At 50.8% G+C, this 19057-nt stretch overlaps 1 protein-coding gene and 1 non-coding gene across 2 annotated transcripts in view; one reads left to right on the forward strand and one right to left on the reverse strand.

Moving 5' to 3' along the window:
- ITGA9 (integrin subunit alpha 9) overlaps positions 1-19057 on the reverse strand; it is a 393719-nt gene that overhangs the window by 374004 nt on the left and 658 nt on the right. The window lies entirely within an intron of this gene.
- On the forward strand, positions 16861-16931 carry TRNAG-CCC (transfer RNA glycine (anticodon CCC)). Its single transcript has one exon. It is a non-coding gene; the product is annotated as a tRNA-Gly (tRNA).

A 19057-nucleotide genomic window follows, 5' to 3' on the forward strand; every position in this document is an offset into this window, starting at 1 on the left:
TGGGAAGCTGACCCTGGCTCTCCTTACTCTGTCCTGAGAGCCACCTGCCTCTTGGGAACTTGGTCATTCACCCAGTCACCCCACCTTGGGGTCAGAATCACACTGGTTCCCACCAGCACTCTGGCTGGGAAAAGACAGTGGACAGACAAGGCCCTCTGGGTCATACGACAGGAGTCAGAGACCCACAAATAGGACCCCGGCAAAGCCTGGCAGATATCACGAGGGAAATCACCGCTAACCTGGCTCAAGACACTCGCTGCTGGGATTCACACAAAGGCCCTCCAGCGCAGGCCCCATCTTAATTCCCAGTGCCCGTGAGCTCCCTACCCAGACATGAAGGATCTCTGAGGGCACAGGGAGCAGGGGAGATCTACCCTTAATGAGGACCCTCTTGGGTCAGTCCTGGGGGTTCGGTGTTTAGTTCTCAGGGAGAAAGGCCTGCCCCCCAACAGTGAGGGCATCCCAGCTGCCCCATGGCCCCTTGGTAATGCCCTGGAAGCTGTCCCTCCAGGGTCTCATTGGGCAGCCAGTGCCCCTCGGGTCTCACCGTGGTGGGCTGCAGCTGCAGAATTCCCCAGCATTACGTTCCAAGCAGAAAGGGCTGGGACGCATAGGCCTTTGGAAATCTGAGCAAGCACTACAGACCACACTGCCTCCGTCACCCGCCCAGGGGCAGTGTGGCTGGCCCTCACCTGCTCTGATTCAAATGCAGGATGACACCCAAAACAAAACTTCAAGAAGAAGAAAGCCACGTGACGGGATCAGTTTCCCCCTCGCTTCTGGGGCTGAGCTTTAGAACCACCAGGGCAACTCAAGGTTGCTCTCTGTAACGCCAGTTATGTTTTCACAGGTGAGAAGAATTAACAGTTTGACTTTTTTCAACTGCTGAAACTGCCCACGGGCTTCCCAAAAGTCTGGATGCAAGAATGGGGGAGCATAAAACCTCTCCTCCATGAGAAAACGCCAGCAGGACAGGGTTGGGTCCCAAAACCCCCATCAGCTCCAGGCACAAGGAATAAATGCCCCTTGTGGTTCATTTTATAAGAATCACAAAAAACAAACAAGGGGGAGAATTCATCATGGACAAGGGAAGGGAAATGGTAACGACAACAAGCTGCTCCTTTACTGAGCCCCCCAAATTAGCACCAAAACCAAAAAGCCAAACTTGTTACTGTCGAGTTGATTCTGACTCATAGCGACCTTCTAGGACAGAACTACCCCACAGGGTTTCCAAGGAGCAGCTGGTGGACTCGAAGCTGCCGACCTTTTGGATAGCAGCCGAGCTCTTAACCACTGTACCACTAGGGCTCCAAATTGGCACCAGAACCCTGGAGATTTCAGACAGGACCGCTGCTCCGGATTCACGGATGGGAATCTGCAGGCTATCCAAGCAAGAATGGACCCTGGAAAGCTTAAATCCCAGGCACTGCTTCCCCCAGCCTGGACTGAGAAGGGCAAAATTCCTATCAAAATCTGAAGTGGAAGAGGGACCTGCTGAATCATATTTTCTTTCCAGGCCTACGGTACCTAATGGTTTTAAAAACAATGGCTAGTTCAAACTCCGACAACATCAGTCAGAGGAGGTTTTCCCCACATCCTGTGCCACGGGAACTGGGCGGTAGATAAGGGGTGTGTGTGTGCACGTGTACACAACGCTCCTGGGGGGACAGTGCAGAGCAGGTTGTATCTCTGTGTTTAGAGAACACCATGGCTTCCTCCGCAGCCCGGCGCTGCTCTTTACCTAGGCTGCTGTCCAGCAAGGCTGCCGCTGCAGGCCAGCTGATGAACGTGTCTTTCTGAAGTTAATTCAACTGGCTGCTGGCCAGACCAATCCCAAGAGATAGAGCGCTTACAATGGCCCCAAGTTCAGGACAAGCCACTGAAAAGATGCCATCTGCTTTTCTTCTCATTAACTGAGTTATAAAGAGACATCCCAGCCACTTCAAACATCCCCCGAAGTCTTCCCTGGCACTATTAACAAGACTGTGACAAAATGTTTCTCCCCTCTGGACAGTTACCATATAAAAGGGCCCGAGCGTCCCCAGTAACAGGCTCCCAGCAATAAATCACCAGACTGGGCTTCACCTTTGCTGGCTACTCCACATCTGGGCCTTGGACCAACAGCATCGGGGACACCTGGGAGCATGATCAAATGCAGGTTCTCGGGCCCCATCCCCAACCTGCTAAATCAGAATATATGCATTTTAGCAAGCTCCCCAGGTGGTAAAGACTGAGACCTGCTCTATAACCACTGACAAGGACCGTGAACAACCCTGTTCATTCAGGACCAGTATGACCAGATCACCCTTGAGAAGCAAGGCTCTCCCACACCATTCTGACTTAAAATAAATAAATAAATAAAGATGGACTCAAACTGCAAGGTCATTGTGGAGTCCTCTCATTAATTCAGAATTCTGGATTCCTTATCATGTACAAGGGAAGGGAAACGGCCAAAAGTAACAAGGTGTTCCTCTACTGAGCCCCCCAAATTGGCATCAGAACCCTGGAGATATCAGACAGGGCCGCTGCTCCGGATTCACAGATGGGAACCTGCAGGCTATCCAAGTAAGAATGGATGCTGGACAGCTTAAATCCCAGGCACTGCTTCCCCCAGCCTAGCATCAAGACTGAGAAGGGCAAAATTCCCACCAAAATCAAATTCGCGTTGAAAACACAGCAGGTAGCTAGCACGTATACTGTGCCAGGGGCTGGGCTAGGCTCCTGGTGTGCAGAATCTCACATAATCTTCACAAAAGCTCTATGGGGGGTACCGATATTTCCCCTAGTTTACAGATGGGAAAACAGGTAGCCAGAGAAGGTCCCCAGGCTTTCCCAAGTCCACAAAATGTGTTAAGATCCCAGGCTGCAGCATGAACTCTGGCAGTGGAGTTCTCATTTCGCTATTCTGCTGTCCCCACGTCAGCCAGCGCTACACATCTTAAAGAGAGGAGGAAAAGGGAACCAACAGGTAACGAGAGCCCACCTGGTGCCAGACACACTGTGCCCTGGCCTAAAAAGCCTACCTGAGGCTCTGAATTGGAAGCTCCACCAGGTCAGACTGGGGCTTGGAAGAGGCCCATCAGGCTCAAATGGCCCAGAAGGACTCTCTATCACCTTCCTGCTTTTCTGGAGCCCTGGTGGCACAGTGGTTAAGAGCTCAGCTTCTAACCAAAAAAGGTCAGAAGTTCGAATCCACCCAGCTGCTCCTTGGAAGCCCTATGGGGCAGTCCTTCTCTGTCCTAGAGGGTCGCTATGAGTAGGAATCGACTCGACGGCAAAAGGTTCGGTTGGGGTCTTCTTTTCCACAAGTCTACATTGCTGGTGTGTTGTTAACCAGGGGTTTGCCTCTCTCAGTGAGCAGCTCACTCGCCTACTTGGAAATGTGGGCCCATCTGTTCATCTGCCAGCGCCAATATGTTCTTTCTCAGGGCAATCCTGCCAGGCAGTTTCTCGTGTGCCTCTTACCTAGAGATGGGTTACATGCTGAGTGTCAAACTGCAGGTAAGAAGCGGAGCTGGGATTTGAACCCAGGGCACCCCAGTCCAAGGGCGGGCTGTTTCCTGCCCCGTTCAACTCCTACTGTCACAGTGTAAAGATACTACACTTACATGTCCCATGGTGAGCTGCTTGTAGCAGCATTTTTCCAATAAAGCCATTTCCTCAGTCGACCTCTGTGTCATCCAGCTGGCTGCAAAGGCTCGGTTCTGGCCACCACCCTGCTCTGAACCCACCTCTCATGTTCGGAGAGCAAACAGCAGGTAAATTCCCTGAAGAGCAGGGGCACGGAGGGCTGAACCACAGCTGCCTGCCTGGGGAAGGCTTGGAACTGACCACGTCTCAGAGCCTCCATCCCTCCCCACAAACGCCACAGCACGGATTCCACAGGGCAAAATTACAGCCAGGTCCAGGACACCAACTGGAGATTAAAAACCTTGAACCCATTAGATTTGCTTTCATGCATTTGATGGCAAAGCCAAAGCTTCCCCAGGGACCCACGTTTTGGTTACTTGAATTGATTTCACTGTGTCTACTGTGGTGACGCCAGGAACCACTCCACATTCCTTACTGGGCAGGAAAGGGCTTCAGCCCAAGCGGAGGGACAGCCACCTCCGGCAGCACAGAGGACTTCGCTCCCAGGAGGCCAGTGCGTCCAGCTGGGGCCTGAAAGTCCTCACAAGCTCATTTTACGTTTGGGAAAACTGAGGCTCCAAGTGTTTAAGAAAAGGGTATTATTGCTTCCTGTTGCTGCTATTGTTGTTAGGAGCCATGGAGTTGGTTCTGATTCATAGTGACCCTGTGCACAACAGAACAAAGCACTGCCGGTCCTGCCCCATCCTCACAATTGTTGTTATGCTCGAGCCCACTGTTGCAGCCACTGTGTCGATCCACCTTGTTGAGGGTCTTCCTCTTTTTTGCTGACCCTCTACTTTACCAGCATGATGTCCTTCTCCAGGGACTGGTCCCTCCTGATAACATGTCCAAAGTAGGTGAGATGAAGTCTCGCCATCTTCGCTTCTATACAGCATTCTGGCTGTACTTCTTTCAAGACCGATTTGTTCGTTCTTCTGGCAGTCCACAGTATATTCACCATTCTGCTTCCTAGGGTTTTTAAACTAATAGTCCCACATAGATTCTAAGTTTTGAGGGTGAGATACTTGGGCGGGGGGCGGTGGGGGTGGAATGTGAGGATCACGGGCAGTGACAGTGGGTTCAAATCCTGCCTCTATGGCTGACAAGCTGTGTGACCACAGACAAGTTTCTTAACCACTCGGAACCTCAGTTTTCCTCCTCTGTAAAATAGAAATAAAAATATACCTCATAGGGGTTCTTGTAAGGTTTAAACAAAGTAATGTTTATAAAGCACCTACCACGGTGCCTGGTACAAAGCAGGTATTCAGGAAATGTTAGAATGTTGGGCAGTGGGCCAAAGCCCTTGGCACCCAACGTCTGTCTCCCTGCTCTATCTCTTGGCAGGTGCTCACAGATCCTTAGAACCTTAGTCCCTTTCCTGGTGTGTGGGGCAGGAATGTACTCGGACGTTCAGTTGAGATAACAGAAATCCAGGGATGGCCAGGATGCTTTCACCACCAGTAATAGATGGCAAATGTGGCCACAATTATCCACCCTCCCTGTAACCATGCCCTTTTCAATGCAGATTGCAGCTTCTTCTATCAATAATACAATATTAGTAATTGGAGTACATTTTCTCCTCTCTTCCTCCAGCCCTGTAACTTGCATTGGCCAACTGAACATGGCACAAGGAGCAAGGTTTCACTTTCATGCCTATCCTTCAGGAGACCACGCAGCCACCTACAGATGAGTGAGTCCAGCTGGGACCAGAAGAACCATCCAGCTGAACCCAGCCCAAAGTGCCAACCACAGAATCATGACCTAATAAATGGTAGATGTTTAGACCACTGAAGGAGCCCTGATGTCACAGTGGTTAAGAGGTATGGCTGCTAACCAAAAGGCTGGCAGTTCGAATCCACCAGTCACTCCTTGAAAACCCTATGGGCAGTTCTACTCTGCCTCATAGGGCTGGTATGAGTTGGAATTGACTCAACACCAGTGGGTTTGGTTTTGGGTTTTTTTTTTTTTAATAATTTTTATTGTGCTTTAAGTGAACGTTTACAAATCAAGTCAGTCTCTCACACAAAAACTTAGATACACCTTGCTACATACCCCCGATTACTCTCGCCCCAATGAGACAGCCCACTCTCTCGGTTTTGGGGGTTTTTTAGACCACTAAGTTTTAGGGTGGTTTGTTATGCATGCCAGGAGCACTGGTGATGCAGTGTTTAAAGCACTTGGCTGCTAACAGAGATTGGCAGTTTGAACCCACCAGCTGCTCCACAGGAGAAAGATGTGGCAGTTTGCTTCCATAAAGATTTACAGTCTTGGAAACCCTATGAGGCAGGTCTCCTCTATCCTATAGGGTTGCTATGAGTTGGAACAAGTCGACAGCAGTGGGTTTTTCGGGTTGTTATACATCGATATTGGGGTAACAGACAGCGGATACATCACCACGTTGCGGCATGCCACCAGTGAAGGGAACCAGGCCGTGGTACCTCCCTTACCCACTCACTGCTCCTGAGTCCAATCAAATATCCAACTCTGCAGCTGAGAACTGTTGCCATGGCTCCTCTAGCTACCCGCTCTCTCTTCTTTCTTACCACCCAGCAGCACCACAGACTTGTACTGAGGGCCCTAATGTGAGAAAGGCAGGATGGTTGGAAGACAGCGCCCTGAGGGATGGTCACACGAGAGTGGGCCAGCCTCTCTCCACCTGTATGGCCTTGAGCAAGTCCCCTGGGGTCTCTAACCCTCCATTTCCTTATCTTGAAAACAAAGATAATAACAAATGCACCATCCATCCCCTTCACAAGAGGAAACGGCAGACGGCAAAATGCTTTGGGGGCCCGACTTGCAAGAAAGGGCGCTAAGATCTCCTATCTGCCAAGACCAGGAGCTGGCAGAAAAGCTCCCCAAGGGCACATTAGGGTATTTGCTTTCTTCTTTGGAAGCCTGATGTCTTGGACAGGGCTCGATGGGGGTCAGGGGAGGGCAGCCGGAGCCATCTCAGTGCAGCCACAATAGCATATGCCACAGAGGGTCAAAAAAACCAAACCCCTTGCCATCAAGTCAATTCCGACTCATAGTGACCCTATGGGACAGAGAAGAACTGCCCCATAGGCTTTCCAAGGAGCAGCTGGTGGATTCAAACTGCTCACCTTTTTGGTTAGCAGCCAAGCTCTTCGAGGAGCTCCAAAGCCAGCCGACTAGGGTTCAAATTTCTGCAGTATACTTGCTGGGTAACCTGGGACAAGTGTCGTGGCTTCTCTGTGCCTCAACAGTAGTGGTCCCATTGCATCAGGGTGGCTGTGAGCACAGTGCTCTGGTTGGTGGGAAGTACTCACAAAAAGCTGGCAATCATGATCATTATTTTTACCTCCACCATCACCACCCATGGCACGACCCATGGCACCACCCACAGCACCCTAGGCTGGAGTAAATAGAGGCATGAAAAGGGGTGCGATCCATACCAGGAAACGGTGAGTCAGAAGGAAACAGGTGGAGTTCATGCCCAACTGGGAAACGGCAGAGGCACAGGGAGCGCCCACCACCCTGTTAGGGAGTGAGGGGTCCTCAGAAGCCGATGCCGTGCCTAGGGGCTCGGGCCTTGGCAGGCGCACTGAAGGGAGGCGGCTAGAGAAGGAGGTATGGCAGAGGGACTCCTGTGTTACTTCCCCACGTGACAGCATCAAAAAAAAAAATGCAAATCCGTTGCTGTCACGTCGATTCGGACTCATAGGGACCCTATAGGATAGAGCAGACCAGCCCCACAGAGCTTCCAAGGAGCGGCTGGTGGATCCGAACTGCCGACCATTTTGGTTAGCAGCCTGAGCTCCTAACAGGTGCACCACCAGTGCCCCAGAGAGAGCATCAAGTCAACATGAAAAGCCAAGAGAAGAACAAGATACCTGGTCTACTTTCTCTCCCGCAAATGAATCTCACCAACAACCAGGACCCACACTTACTGAGGACCCTCACGTGAGAAAGGCAGGGTGGGTGAGGAAACAGCCCTGAAGGGGGAACGGTTACGTCCAGGGTGTGCCAGCCCCTCTCCAGCTCTGTGACAAGCTGTCCTCTGGGAGATCTGAGCAAAAGCCTTCAAGTCTAACTGCTGGCTTCTTAGGGTTGTCTTCTCCAAAACAAACAGGTCAATATTTTACTTTTTTTTTTTTTAATTTTTATTGTGCTTTAAGTGAAAGTTTACAAATCAAGTCAGTCTCTCATACAAAAATTTATATACACCTTGCTATGTACTCCTAGTTCTCTCCCCCTAATGAGACAGCACCCTCCTTCTCTCCACCCTATATTTCCATGTCCATTCAGCCAGCTTCTGACCCCCTCTGCCCTCTCATCTCCCCTCCAGACAGGAGCTGCCCACATAGTCTCTTGTGTCTACTTGATCCAAGAAGCTCACTCCTCACCAGTATCATTTTCTATCCCATAATCCAGTCCAATCCCTGTCTGAAGAGTTGGCTTTGGGAATAGTTTCTGTCTTGAGCTACCAGAAGGTCTGGGGACCATGACCTCCACAGAATATTTTACGTTTTTGCCTGTTTGTTAAATTCTCACAACCACACCACCTCTTGCAACCACAGACCCACCTCTCAGGCTTATCTGGAGTCTGGGATGGCAGCCAGAGCTCCCACAACAGGGGTAGCCTCCCGCCTGCTGTCTGGCTACATCAGAGCAGAGAGAGGGAAGAGGGATGTGATCCAGAATTTATAATCCCATTGTCTCCCATGAAATGAGCCATCTCAGAGCTATTTCAGGAGCTGGCAAGGTGTAAGTGAATCCACAGAAATTCAGACTTAGGTAAAGCAAAATTCTAGAGACCACACATCATTAAGAGTGTATCTTACGGAAACGAATATTTCATTCACCTCTGTACTCAGTGTTGTCATTGCGTGCTGTCGAGTCAATTCTGACTCATAGCGGCCCCACATGACAGGGTAGAACTGCCCCATAGGGTTTCCTAGTTTGTAATCTTTATGGGAGCAGATTGCCAGGTCTTTTCTAATGTGGAGATGCTAGCAGGTTCAAACCACAGACTTTTCAGTTAGCCATCGCACCACCAGGGCTCCCCGTATTCACTGCATATACTCCAAGTGTTGATAAACGAGTGAATCGACAAATGTAATGAAAGCAAACTCCTTTAGTGTCTAAAGACAAGGCGAAAAAATCATCGGCATCAGAAGTCGGATCAAAGTAATAACAGAAAAAACCACTAATACTCACCAAGGGCTTACTACGTGCTACTCATGGTGTTCGAGGCTTTGCAGGCGGCATCTCCTCTAACACGCCTGACAGCCTGATGAGGCAAAGAGTCCTGTTGCCGTTTATAGAAGAACCAAGGCTCACATACCTAGAGTAACTTGCCAAGATCACACAGCTCCTAAGTGGGGGCAAGACTGATGGTGGAGCCACGCTTTGGCCACCAAGCACTTCAGCCTCTCGGCGGCCCCCCGTTTACAGCACAGAAAGCAGACCTGGTTGTTGCTGGGGTGTCAGGGGCCACCACAGAGGCAAAGCCAGGAAGGACCCCATGCCCCTGAGGCTGGGATATCTACTCTCTAGGACCCATCCTGGTACAGAAGAGGTGCCAAGACCCCCCACTGCCCTCAACGGTCTTGCCTTTTGGTGTCTCCTACACAACACCATGAGCCATGGTAGCACAATGGTTAAGAGCTCAGCTGCTAACCAAAAGGTCAGCAGTTCGAATCCACCAGCTCCTCTTTGGAAACCCGATGGGGCAGTTCTACCCTATCCTATAGGGTTGCTATGATTCCGAACAGACTCAACAGCACCTAGCAACAACACAGTGCCAAGCTGGTTTTGCGGGTATTGCAGCTTTTTATCGTAAGCCGTTTGGGAAAGGGCAGGAGAGGCCACTGGGCTTAAACACACCGAGGGATAAACCAAGCTGGAGGAAATTAGTCTCCTGGGCTTTTTTATGTTCAGATATCTGGGGACACCTACCACCCTCTCTCACATCTTGGCAGCCACGGTGCAGACAGTCTGACAACGGTTTTTTTTTTTTTTTTTTTATTGTGCTTTAACTGGAAGTTTACAAATTATGTCAGTCTCTCACACAAAAACTTATGTACACCTTGCTTTTTTTTTTTTTTTTTTACATACTCCCAATTGCTCTCCCCCTAATGAGAAAGCCCGCTCCCTCCCTCTGCCCTCTCTTTTCGTGTTCATTTCGCCAGCTTCTAACCTCCTCTACCCTCATCTCCCCTCCAGACAGGAGATGCCAACACAGTCTCAAGTGTCCACCGGATCCAAGAAGCTCACTCCTCACCAGCATCCCTCTCCATCCCATTGACAACAGTTTCTTAAAAAGTGATGAATCTAGGAACAAATCCTAAATGCTGACCACCACGGCACATCCCGTCTGCCCACACAGCTTCCTAAGTAAGCGATAGATGCCAGGAGACACAACGGAGTAAACGGGGAAATGTCAGCAAAAGCAGCCCAGGGTGGTTAGGACGGACATACGGAATATTCTGGAACGCCCCTCTTTCCTAGGACACTTACGTCTTCACAGCAGCTAGACTTGGTGCGAGAGCAGGCCCTTCAAATGTCCCTGGCAGAGTCACTGGGTCCACTGGTCACACAGCGATCAAGCAGCTCTGTAAAGGAGAACCCCAGCATCCCCCAAAGGTATCAAGTGGGTCACGAACAGGCATCCACAAAGGATGCCGCGGGGAAGCTGCCGTTATGGTCATTCCAAAACCTCTCCCAGCAAAGCAGGGCAGGACAGACCCACGCGAGACAGATGCTGGGGTGCCGTGGAGCCATCCACCTCAACTGGATTTCTTGAGAGGGAGCAGGGCTTGGTGGGCAAAGGCACAGGCCCAAGCCAAGCTGCCTGCGGGTGGAGCCTGGTCCTACCATTCACTTACCACTTAGGCAAATAACTCTTACGGGCCTCGGTTTCCACCTAGGTAAACGGGCTTAACAATGACAGTTACCTGCAACCCCAAAGAATTGTTGGGGAACACGGAGTTACACGAACAAAGTCTCCGGAACGGTACCTGGCATACACCGAGTACTCGGTAACTCTACTGCTACTGTGGCTGTTGCCATCGCTGCTGCTGTTGCTGACTGACACTGACAACTTTTTTTTTCTACTTGCTATGGCCAATTCTGACGCATGGGGACCCATGTGTGTCAGAGGAGAACTTTGCAGAAAAGGGTTTTCAGTGGCTGACTTTTCAGAAGTAGATGACCAGGCCTTCCTCCCAAGGCACCTCTAGGTGGACTCAAACCTCTGGCCTTCTGGTTAGCGGCTGAGCGCGTTAACTGTTTCCGCCCCAGTGAAAGTCACAACAGAAGTCCTTTTTGCTCTCCCTGCTCCCCCCACAAAAAAAAAAATTGGGGACCAAGTAAGCCTGTGGTTTCAAAGGCTAGATTTTTCCCAATCTTGGACTCATATTCACTTCCTTAAGCTTCCTCTGCAACCAGGGAGGTTACGATAAAACGTTTTACTCTGCATTGGTTTTGTGTCAAACCCACTGGCTTAAAGGATTTATGGTTCACAGGGTACGGGGAGCTCAGGTCATGCCGGCCCCTCCAGTCAGAGCTCATCCGCCAACCACTCAGCGGCTTCAGGTGAAGCTGCCTTCCTCCTTCATCCCTCACCTGTGACTTCCCTGACAACAAAGGAGACACCTTGGAGTCAGCTGGCAGCAAGTATGGTCTGGATCCTGCTTCTGGGTCTGTTCCAACAGCCCCACAGCTAAATCCTAAGCTCCATGCGCCGAGGACAGTGGGCGTGAGCAAAGGCATGGTGATCCCAGCCGTGAGTACAGCCGAAGAACACACCTCATGCTTCCTAGCACAATGACTCACACCTGACGGGTTCCATGAGGTGTGGGTCAGCTCCAGTCCACCTGTGAGGGGCGCTGTCAGCCGACAGCCTCCAGCTGCAGCACCTTCAGGACCTGTTGCACTGTTTGAGCTGAGACCTCACTCTCCAAGGCCACCTCAGCCAACAACTCGACATGGCGGGGAGGCTGGCCGCTTCCCCCCCAACACTTCCTGTTGAGCTGGCCGAGACCTTGATCAGATCTGCATGTGGTCTGAGTCTCTCCGGCCCAATGCTGCTTCCTCCCCCTTATCTGTCCCAGGCAACCCCAGGTACAAGAAACTTTGCCTGGTCCTGTGCCATCTTCATGATCATTGCTCAAGTACGTCACTGCAGCCACTGTGTATACTGAGGGGCTCACTTTGCAGCACCACATCAGACAAGATTCTGTTGTGATCCATAGGGCTTCCATTGGCTATTTTTTGGAAGTAGCTCATCTGACCTTTCTTCCTAGTCCGTCCTTGTTTGGAAGCTCTGCTGAGACCTGTCCACCACGGGCGATCCTGCTGGCGTTTCCAGCATCACAGCAACACGCAAGCCACCACAGTACGACCAACTGACAGCAGTGTGGCGGTGTCCGGGCGTTACCCTCCAAGGATTCTCCTGCATTCCTAACTCTGCCTTAGCGTCTGCTTCCCAAAGGACTCAAAGCGACACAAACCCCCAGGCCAGGGTGAGGCCTTGGCCCAGGCCCGGAATTCCCCGACTGGCAAACTGAAAACCACCCACCAGCTTGTTGCAGAGATTCAGCTAAAGAATGTTATATGCCTGTGAAAGCATCTTATACTGTGTAGATACCCAACAAACACTAGCTGCTTGAATTTAATATTTTTATTTTCTTTAAAAGTTAAATGCTACTCCTTTGAAAGTAAATGATTTTAGAGCACACCCTGGCTGCTTTTGATAAGCGTGAAAACAACGCTGTTCCCAGACAAATCACAACAGAAGTTATCAGAAGGAGACGGTTTCCTGAAGAGCAATGTGTCCCTGGGGAGTCAGAGCTGGCTGGGGCCTGGTCCTTCACACTCTCACACTCAGGACTGTTAATGACGGGGTGAGAAGAGTCTGTCTTCTGCCTTGGGAGGCTCCCACTGGGTGAGAGAGCCCTCTCTGCCCCCGTCAGCGTTGAGCACAAGCTCCGGAAACAGCACCCTCACCAGCTTCTCAAGGTCTTCAGGGGAACAGCCCTGAAGCCCGAGAAGATGCTTTCTGGTCCCCTCTGAACTCAGGCCTCATATATGTGTCATCCACGCTGAGAGCTGGAGAAAGCAGGGGGAGGGAGAGGCAGGAACAAGTTCTGACAATGCCATTTCCAGAGAATCCAGACTGGGGAGTGGAGTGATACCTTCTCCCAAAGCCTGACATGGGACAGAAGAACTAGACAAAGGCCCCCACCCTGAGAAGGAGGGGGCCACCACAGACACTTCTGGGTGCCCTCACAAAGATTAGTGGAGCTGGGGCAGCAAAATGCTGCATCCAGGAACACTCCTGTGTTTCTAGGGTCCTCCTTCTAGAAGCTTCTACCTCTGTAGGGTTTTGCTTCTGCCCCTCTGAACAATCTGCGCCTGCCTGAGGACCAGTCTCTCTCACATAGAAACCCAGAGTATACCTTACACCTTGCTCAGGGCTCAAGACTAGAATGCCATTGTCTTCTCAGTCAACAGCCTGTGAGATGATTTTTCATTCTTGAGCCCCCAGCCCTTTGCATGAGCTGGCACACCCACATTGAGTGAAATGAGAAAGAGCTCACCCTATTTGTCTGTCCACGGTTAATTTTCAGTTAAATTCAAGCACTCCCATTTCAGTTTTAATACTCAGATATACTAAGGGTTGATTTTTCCTTTTCTTACATTTCTTTTTGATTTTTTTCTATAGCCCTTTAGAAGGCCTGGTGGTACAGTGGTTAAGAGCTCAGGCTGCTAACCAAAAGGTCAGCAGTTCGAATCCACCAGCCACTCCTTGGAAACCCTATGGGGCAGTTCAACTCTGTCCTATAAGGTCGCTATGAGTTGGAATCAACTCAACTGACGGCAGCGGGTTTGGTTTTTTAGTTTTTTAATAGCCCTTTAAGACAAATCATGGGGTATTAAACACTAGCAAGTGGCCATCGAAGATGCATCAATTGGTCTCAACCCACCTGGAGCAAAGGAGAATGAAGAACACCAAGGATACAAGGTGATTACGAGCCCAAGAGACAGAAAGGGCCACATGAACCAGCGACTACAGCATCCTGAGACCAGAAGAACTAGATGGTGCCCGGCTACAACCGATGCCTGCCCTGACAGGGAACACAACAGAGAACCCCTGAGGGAGCAGGAGAGCAGTGGGATGCAGACCCCAAAATCTCATAAAAAGACCAGACTTAATGGTCTGAGACTAGAAGGACCCCCATGGTCATGGTCCCCAGACCTTCTGTTAGCCCAAGACAGGAACCACTCCCAAAGCCAACTCTTCAGACAGGGATTGGACTGGACTATGGGATAGAAAATGATACTGGTGAGGAGTGAGCTTCTTGGATCAAGTAGACACATGAGACTATGTGGGCAGCTCCTGTCTGGAGGGGAGATGAGAGGGCTGGCCGAATGGACACGAAAAGAGAGTGGTGGGAAGAAGCGTCCTGTCTCATTAGGGGGAGAACAATTAGGAGATTTAGGTGTATGTAAATTTTTATGAGAGACTGACTTGATTTGTAAACTCTCACTTAAAACACAATAAAAATTTTAAAAAAGATTTAAATCATTTCTCTGTCCGATAGTATCTTCCCGTGATGACAGAAATATTCTCCACCTGTGCTGTCCAACATGGTAGTCACTAGCCACGTGTGGCTACCAAGCACTTGAAACACGGCTAGTGTAAGGAACTGAATTTTTTTTTTAATTTATTTATTGTGCTTTAGGTGAAAGTTTACAATCCAGTCAGTCTCTCATACAAAATGCCATACAGACTCTGCCACGCAATCCCAGCTGCTCTCCCCTTAACGAGACAGCAAATTCCTCCTTCCACCCTGTATTCCCCGTGTCCATTCAACCAGCTCCTGTCCCCCTCTGCCTTCTCATCTCGCCACCAGCTAGAAGTCACCAGCATAGTCTCACATGTCCACCTGAGCCACCAAGTTCACTCCTCACCAGCATCATTGTCTTTCTTATACTCCAGGCCAATCCCTGTTTGTACAGTTGGTTTCTGGAACGAGGGACTAAATTATTTTATTTAGCTTTAATTGATTGTAACATAAATAGCAATTTGTCTGGCTAATAGCGACTGTACTGAGCAGCGCAGCCAAACCATCTAGCTTGTTCTTTTAATTCCCAACCTTAATGCAAACTGAGGATGTTACGTTCTCCTTGGCTCCGAAGTGCCTCTTATTCCTCACTGACAACCTTAACAAAGCAAAACGCCGGGTGGCTCTTCCATTTCCGAGCACTTGCGCTGGGCCTGAGCACAGCCGTCTTAATGCATCCCCAGAGATGGGGCAGGAAACAGTCGCCAGAAAGGAAGCCAGTGCACCCAGCCACTTTAGACTCCAGGGCGTCTGGGCAGAGAGGGAGGTGGGAGGGCGGGTGTGAAAGAAACTGGCTCTGGGGGGCCTAGGCGCCCGCTGGCTGCACTTACTTACATCACAGGGTGTTACAGTTGTCGGCCTGCAGCTGAGGAAGCGGTCTGTGTCTAAGGGAAGGGGACAGGAATCAGCTTTGTACGTGTTCCTGGCACCCACGGCTGCTGTTCAAAGGGTGCCAGAAGACCCAGCGGCAAGGGAGTTAGGAGGGGAAGCTACAGCAGACACCCTCTGGGTCACCAGAAAAGAGGAAACTGAGTCACTTGCTTGTTGGCATCCAATTGGTACAAATGTCATCTGTAACACTACCCAGGATATTCTGCTCTACCCAGCCAAGGGGGCGACTCCCACCACCCAGGGCAAGGTAGCAGAGGGACCACTCGGCCCAGTTCTTTAAAAGAGGCTGGTCCAGGGCTCCCCACTACTCAGTGCGATACAGCTGCAGAAGCTGGACTCACAGGCAGTAGGGTTTGGTGAAGCAAGATCAGGTCCCAGTGCTTACATGGAGATCTGGTGGCAGTTTTGGTTTCATAAGAGAATCAACAGAAACGGCTGTTTATGGGAACAGAGAGGAGGTGTTCTTCCCCCCACCCCCACCCCGAAAACACGCACGTGCTTTTGTGGTGTGCACCCTTAGCTCTGCCACCTGCAGACTCCACCCTGGCCTTCCAGCACATTCTTCTCGCCCCCTAACCCCACCCACAACACACCCTTTCATCTGCATAACCCAGAATGTATTCTGACTCATAGCGACCCTATAGGACAGAGTAGAACTGCCCCATAGAGTTTCCAAGGAGCACCTGGCGGATTCGAACTGCCAACCCTTTGGCCCCTTTGGTTAGCAGCCATAGCACTTAACCAATAGGCCACCAGGGTTTCCTTCAGCTGCAAAAGGGTGATTAATAAGCATGAAGCAATTCAGCCACAAAATACTGAATTAAGATGCCAAAGCATAGTTTCTCCTCAAGAAGAAAGGCAGAGGACACGAGGCTTAACTGACGTTTGTCCTTTTTTCCTTTCAAAGTTTCGACCTACCCCTTTTTCCTCTCCTGTGTGTCACTGGCCTCCTTCACCCATTTTGACTATTTGTGGCTTTTTTAAGTCACCCTCATGGAGGTATCTGTGGTGTCCCATTGCACTAGAGAAGCCCTCTGGTAAATGACCGCAAAGCTCCAGCACCTGAATAAATTAATGGACGTCTCTAAAGTACGCGCTTCAGCTTCCCCAGCTCTTTGGTGATGCACAGAAATGCCTTAAAACCCCCACCCTCTCTGATCCAGCAATTCCAAGCCTAGGAATTTATTTGAAGGAAATAATTAAGGATGTCCTCAAGGGTTCAGTTACAAGGATGTTTACTCCAGCTGTTGTTTATAATCGTGAATAATTGGAAACAACCTACAAGCCCCTCAAGTGGGGGCCAGAGACTGCCTGGGAGGAGGAGACCGACAGTCGGTCGCTAAGTCAGTCAACCATCCCCAGCACTGAAAGTTAGAGACCTGGGGTAATCCAGGTCTCACGGGGCCTGAATCTCAGCCATCTAGGGAGGCTACCTTTAAGAAAAGTAATTTTTGAGTACAAAATTAGGTACAGAGCCTTGGTAGGGGCCTGGGCCTTAAGCTCCATCAGCCTGGTGATAAATCAGCCACAAGCAGAGACAAGCAACAAGAGGAGATGGGAGACGGTGGAAGGTTCTTCCTTCCAAGGCCACAAGTTTCCAGGTCTGAACAGCATAATCAGCAGGGAAGAACATTGAAGTTCTAAGGAAAAGACGAAGAGTATCAGGAGAAGATGGAAAAAGGATGGTGAGGAAAATACTTGAAAAAAGAAGCAAGTTGATAAGCAAAAACTAAAACAAAATGAGAGGGCACTGGTGGGCCAGTGGTAGGATTCTTGCCCCCCATGCAGGAGACCCGGGTTCGATTCCCGGCCGATGCACCTCATGCACACCTACCTGTTTGTGGAGGCCTGTGTGTTGCTATGATGCCGAACGGATTTCAGAGGAGCTTCCAGACTAAGACAGACTAAGAAGCAAGGCCTGGCAATCCACCCCCCAAAAGTCAGCCAATAAAAACCTTATGGATCACAACAGTCCAATCCCCAAACAGTCACGGGGATGGTGCAGGACTGGGCAGCCAGGGACAGATTACCCAATATGCAACGTACGCATGGGCTGACGCTTATTTACTGATCTGTGATGCACAATTTCACCTGTTTTCCACCATGTCAAAGACGTGAAACTGTGCACCACAGATTAGAAAGTAAAAAAACCCATGTGTACCTCGCTTACTGTACGCCTGAGGTACCTTGGCTCCTGGTCAGTTGGCCCCTGTGCAGCATTCTGCTCCATTGCACAGGGGGTCACCATGAGTCAAGGGTCCTCAGGAGTAAGGGGTCAACTAGATGGCAGCTAGTAACAACAAGACAAAATTAAGGCAGTGTGGGGGAAGAAAAGAAAAAGATTTGTTTTTAAAAGATTTTAGTTGAATTTAGTTGGTAACTGAAAAAGTACAGGGAAGAGCACTCCAATACACAGAGCAGCTGGGAGCACCAGGAGCCCGGCCAGCCAGGTGCCATGGACACCTGAAGTACCTGTCCCACCCACCCTCACTGGCCCTGCTCAGACACCACTGATCTGCTCCACAGCCCTCCCTACCACCTTCCCTGGGCGCTCAGTTTAAGCCAGGTCGTCTTTTCCTGCACTTGCCAAATCTATATTCAAATAACACGGCTTTTTCTCTTTCTCTTTTTCAATCAGCAGGCTGAACACCTTCTCCACGTCAGATTCGCTCTTGACTCTACTCAGTTGTTCCCCAGCTGGCAGCTTTGACCTGTGGCCCACCCAACCCAAGGGACAGGGCCCTGGCAGCAGTTAAAGAACTCTGGGACCACCAGCTGCAGCCCCAGACCCACACAAGCTCCTGCTCGCTCAGGGTTTGCCCTTCCTTCAGCAGCCCCTGCCCAGGGCAGCTTCTATTGTTGGCAGCTCTTCCCTCGTGCTTGGGGCTTGGTCACAGAGTCTGGGATCTCCGAGTGGGATTCTGGAATGTTCTGCAACTGCTTCGGCCCAGGCTGAGCTCTCTGCCAAGTCCAAACCCTCCACGGGGCCCAAATCTAACAGAAAAAGTGAAAAAGAGTCTGGCCTTAAACTCAGCAACCTGGGCGAATGGTAGGGAGGGTCGTGGAACCCGCATGAGGACTTTTCAAAGCTGGTTCTCTTGGAGCCTGCTCTCCTAAACGGCATGATTGTCAGGGGGCCGGCAGGTCACAGAGTCCCCACTTTTCCAGGAATACTTGAGTGCTAGGCTCCACAAACTACCCTTTTCCATCAATCTCCGTCCAGATCAGGACAGTGGCTTTCAGGCAGGACTACAGGCTACCAGCACAGGCAGCATGGATCTCACTCTCCCGGGACCCACAGGAATGCCTGCCACCCCCAAGGATGCTCACACTGGTGGTCCCACAATAAAACCAGCCTTGGGCTAGATGTCACCTGGGTCCCCACTGAGGGCATGACTTTATGGGAGAACGATCCACAGCCCCACTCTCTTCGATGAAGAAGTGGCCCTTGGGAGCTGTTTCATTCCCTTTCCTCCTAAGGGAGGGGTCAGGGGTCACCAGCCTCCTTTAGTGTTTCTCCCTCTTAGGCATTCAAGCTCTGCACCCGCACCTCCTCCCCCTCCCCGCCCCAGTTGCTGGGGCTTGGTGGGAAGAGCACCCACCCTTTCTTCAGACCTGCCCCCTGGAGGGGAGCTCAGGCAGCAGCTAAACTCCTTGACCTCGTCCTCAGCAGAAAGCTGCGCTATTTGAACTGATGTGGGGAGTGCAGAGCCAGACCCCTCTCCGAAGGCCGCTGGTACCGGTCTCTGGTCGGGTGACCCCAGGTCCCCCTCCGAAGGCCGCTGGTGCCTGTCTCCAGGTCAGGTGACCCCCAAACACTAACTTCACCCAGGCCCCCGGCTCCGCTTCCATAGAGTGCCTCCCCGGCTCCCCAACACAAGTCCTCAAGGAACCCCACTCACCCCACACACACCCCATTGACCTCTATCTTCAGGTCACCAGGT

This window comes from Elephas maximus, chromosome 27 (genome assembly GCF_024166365.1).
Source record: "Elephas maximus indicus isolate mEleMax1 chromosome 27, mEleMax1 primary haplotype, whole genome shotgun sequence".
In the NCBI taxonomy this organism is placed as follows: domain Eukaryota; kingdom Metazoa; phylum Chordata; class Mammalia; order Proboscidea; family Elephantidae; genus Elephas; species Elephas maximus.